Source organism: Atta colombica, unplaced genomic scaffold (genome assembly GCF_001594045.1).
Source record: "Atta colombica isolate Treedump-2 unplaced genomic scaffold, Acol1.0 scaffold274, whole genome shotgun sequence".
Classification (NCBI taxonomy): Eukaryota; Metazoa; Arthropoda; class Insecta; order Hymenoptera; family Formicidae; genus Atta; species Atta colombica.
The window spans coordinates 2146054-2151274 of record NW_017259375.1 but is presented as its reverse complement, the minus strand read 5'-3'; the positions used below and the strand labels follow the sequence as shown (position 1 = coordinate 2151274).

The window sequence follows — 5221 nt, the reverse complement described above, 5'->3', positions numbered from 1 at the left end:
TGTAACCGGTGTAACAAGTTTTGAGAACTTTTGCTTTGAGATTGTTGCTAGAATTATTTTTAAAAAATCAAAGTATCACTGATCATGAGATTTTTTTAATTGCAAATTCGTCTGTAACAATATTTTGAAGACAATATAAAAGCCTACAAATATAATTTTTTATAAAAATATTTTTAACATGTATTTGCTATTGTTTCATATATTTTTATATTGTAGTACTATTTTTTTAATTTTATAATTTATATATTTTACATTCCTTTCTAAGAATTTCACGTTGAGAAATTGAGAAGTTTTTTTTGTTTTATATTTATTTATCTATATACGTGTCGTATCTTGAACTGAGACATGTACCCAATGTATCAAAAGATTTTCAATTCAGAAAATAAAATAGAAAATAAAATAGAAAACTACAGAGGAGCGCCACACCTTGATCATATCAGTAACGTTCAATAACAGGATGTTTACACGATAACTGAATCAAGAAACTCAATGTTTCTAAGCTGTAACAACTCGCAGATTATTAATTAAATCAAATAATTAAACATTCGAATATCTCGTGATTTTAATTTCTAAAAAAATCTCTCTGATGAGATACTTCTCGGCATATCTTTTTTTTGTTAGCTTTACGCGATCATAAAATATATAAAATTCAAGAGGATTATCGGTTTAAACGTTCAGTAAACAAACTCAGCCTTTTATATCTACGAAATTAATACGCCTTCGCGAATTTCAGATAAAGTAACCCAAACATAAGCATTATGTAAATTTTGTCGTAATTTATGTGCATTATCAACCAAGTCTTTATACCACTGTTAGACATATTTAATCAACCGGACGTGAAAAATAAATAAAACTGATTGTTCATTGCGAAAAAACACAACATATTGACACCTATATTTAGTATGTACATTAAGCCTAGTATTTAAATTAAGTTTCGTTTATCTAACGAAGAGAGATAATAGAATGTAATGTAAACTACGTTCGAATGTTTGTGGATATTTTTAAATATTTTTAAATATTTTTAGATTAAATAATTGATTTCTCAACTTTTCATTCTGTTTAGCAATTAATTAACATGATACTTGTATATAATTTATATAAGCAATGCTATATGTTGTTGAATTTTTTACTAAGGTGGATGTATATAATGATAATTATAACGAAGATAAAAAGAGATGTTAAAAAAGAATATTGAGAATATTGAGTGCCATTAACACTTTGCGATAAATAATTTAGATACTCGTTTAGATACTCGAGTGTCCATTAATGTGTTATAATAAATAAACAATTGTAATAAATCTAAAATACTTAATAAAAAAAATACATTCAACCTAAAGGTGTAACATTTCGAGTTTACATTAAACAAATAATATGCAGTTAATTTATCTGATTGATTTATAAATTTATAAACTACACAGTAATAATAATAACCACAATAATTCTGAAGTTACCAATTAAATTTATAATAGATTTTATAATATCCATAAAATTATATATCAAAAATAGATCATTTACATTCATGTGTGTTTTGTCAACTTTTAGTTAGCATTATTAAATATCAATTTAAATTCCAAAAAGAGATTTATTTAACATCTATTGTACAATTACGATCAATGATTTTGAGTGACGTTGTTGTGACTCATACGGCTTTTATCAGACAGTCTGGGAACAGATTTCTTTTTATTAAATTGCTCTATGCAAAGCCTGTCATTTCGTCGACGAGTGCTGCAAAAATGTTTGCACGGTTCAGTAACAACCACGTACATTGCTCATAAACGAGACGTATGCACAAAACGGCCTTGCTGCCTGGATTTTCCAACGGCAAAACCAGTTACCGCAGCGTGGCGATGCTAATGAATTTGATAGCCATCCAACAAACAAACGCAGAACAAAGCCTTTAACTTGTTGATAATATTTTGTAGTAAAATTATTATACAATAATGCGGAATTTCCGTATTAATTTCGTGGATTTGATAGCGCTGCGAATTTCGATTGTATATTTTGTTTGTACTCTAAATTTTTTCGCTCTAACGCTGATACATATTATCGTGCTCAATTTTGAGACTTTACTGAATTCATTTATAACTATATGTATTACTATTCATTTGGTTAATCTTCACAATATGAAAACTAATTCGTTAATTAGATATGGCTCTTGTACAATATCATAATCCTTTATATAATTTAGGGAGATTATCAGGATCGATTGATTGCCGAATTGGAATCAATTAATTATTTCTGGGGAGGTCTCCGATTAATTCATAATTTAATTTAACAAAGTCACGACACAAAATGTACTAATCTCGATTCACTAATTTTTTGTGTAGATTAAATATTGATTCTTAATTATTATACCAGAGTTACACTCCACTCTATTTCAAAGAAAATATCGATTCATTTCTATATTTTAGTTTTTTTTTTATATGCAGTTGCTTAATTCTATCAATTATACAGACAAATAACAATTGAATTGTCTGTTTAATAAAGCATGTATAAAATAAAGCAGTTATTTATTCAATAGAAAAAAAGGGAATTTATATTCAAGTTATATCATAGCAATGGCAAACTATATCTAGCTTCAATCAAAACTGATTATAGTCATGTATAAAGACGTAAATAAACATTTATCTGCAGTTCGTAAATATAGTTCCATTTGCTATAATTTCTTTGGAAGTTGCTAATCGACAGCTGTTAAACGGAGAATGTAGTTTATACTAATTTACACGTGAATTTAAGTAAATATATTGAAACCACTTTGATGATGATTTGCAGAAATTGTAGATATCAATTGACTAAAAAATATTTTTAATATAAAAAATATAAAAAATATTTTTAATATAAAAAATATAAAAAATATTTGTACGTTATTACATATAATCGAGCACACATAAATGTCTCGTAGTCGAGTTCAGATTTCAAATTGTAAATTAAGGAATCTGCAAACAAAAACTTTAGAAAATAAGGAGTCACTTTATGACATCCAGGCATGTATCTATATTTTTATTTGAAAAATAGTATTTGTAAGATAATTATATTTTGCATTTCAACGGAACATGTAAAAATATGTATTTTGTATTTCAAATACTAAGATTGACAATCAATTTTGTTATTTGAATTATAAAAAACTTTCAATCTTTCGATTTTAAAATTTTAGTCCAGAAACATTACTTCTCACGCTATTCAAGAAAAATAAATACAAATTTAATTAGAAATCTCTTTTAAAATATTAATATTAAAATTATTTTAAAATTAAAATAATATAGGTTTAATATTAATGCAATATTATATCAGAAACATTTATACTATAATATAGCGTGTAAATATCAATGTTTTTTGTAAAATGCGCAGAAGTTTGGAAAACGAAGTGTTTCACATGCGCCACTATATAATCGCTTAACCTAACTTAACGATTATAACGCTTTGTTTAAACGGTTTTTAGAAATGATGTGCTTATTAGCATAGACCCTTAATAAAGCTTCTAAATTTGCCAAGCAATGCCAATTTAATTTCAGCTATCACTAGCTACTTTCTCTCGTTAGCATTAACTTTATTATTAAAAAATATCTCTCATTAATAATAAAACCTACAATTAATAAAACCTATAATTATCGAAACTCGGAATTTTTATTATGAAGATTAAATTCATCATGTGGAAATATACTAAACATAGAAACCGTGGCCTCGGTATATAATTTAAATTCCGAGTCATATGAAAGAAAGTGCATTCCAAAGTGCACGGAATTTTTGCCGCAACCAAATTGGACGAGGTCTGACCCAAAATTTAAACGTTTCAGCAATTATCTAGTTAAATTACTGCCAAAAAAATTTAACTACTGATTAATTATTTTTTATGTCATTTATAATGTATTATAAAAGTCTTTTATAATGTGTTATAAAAGAATGAAAATTTAAGAAACGATTTAAATAAATTTAAGAATTTAAATACAATATTAATATGATCACTTAAATTCTTTTTTTTTTTATCCGTTTCTTTACATATGCTCTATTTCAATATCAAACCGCAGAGCGTTGACTATTGTAAATTGCAAGTCTACCATATATAAGAAAAAAGAATAAAGAAGAGAACAGCGAAACGGAGAACAAAAATTGTTTTCAAGATTAAAGATTCAAGATCGAACTCCGACATAATATTACATTACATTTGGCCAGCAGCTTTTCTAAAAGGTAAATTTTAACAATCGACACTAACGCTGTTTTATTATATTATACTATTTTCCTGTCTTATTATTAATATTGTAAATTTATTTTAGAATAAATTAATGTGTACACGAAGAATAAATGAAAGAAATAAATTAGTCCTAATCTAAATATATTAATATGGATCGAAACTCAGCCTGAAGCTAACGTAGAATTTAATAATAATTTAATTCTCATGTAATATAATCAGACACGCGCATAGAATCGAAAAGTCATGTTTAGCACTAAATATGCGGTATAACAATGAATAAAAAACATGATATATGCAAAAAACAGGAGGAAGAGGAAGTACGATGAAGAAGAGGAAATACGATAAAGCTAGATCTTCTAATTATAAAACGTGTTGAAATATAATGATAGAATGTAGAAGGCTAATACGGTTTTCTCGCAATATTCTGTCTCAAGACAAATCGTATATGATGATATATACGTGCTACTTTATGCACGAACAATAATTTATTCGTAACATTAAACATCTGCTTGTTACATTTTTTTTCAATAACAAGTAAAACGAAGATACTGTATAGAACAATTTATCTCCCTCTCTTGTTGAAGCTCGATAAATAACGCGGATGTCACATCCGGCGGATATATATCATAAATGATTTACGTCAAATGGAAATCATATTATCATATTTCGCTATCGTTTTTGCATGGCTCTGCAGTAACAAATACAAATTACATTGTAGATCATTGTAATACATCATTAGAATAATAGAATATGTATATAATAATTTATATATATAATATTTATATATATATGTATATATGTATAATATGCAATATAATATATAAATGTTATGTATAAATTATATATATATTTATGTACATATATATGTGTATATAATTTTCATTCGATCGGGATTCAAATTGTCATTCATCTCTGCCGTGATGCATGAGGGAGCATTTATCGCGTGTTAGAAACAAAGAAAATTTCTTGCGGCAGGAAAATTCTATGAAGCTTAAAGAAGTGATAATCATATCGATAGTGATTTGCGATTGA

General features: G+C 26.5%; 1 protein-coding gene across 1 annotated transcript in view; it reads right to left on the bottom strand.

Moving 5' to 3' along the window:
- The window catches only part of LOC108689651, a 13227-nt gene that overhangs the window by 7463 nt on the left and 543 nt on the right, over nt 1-5221 (bottom strand). The gene's annotated exons all lie outside the window — the stretch shown is intronic.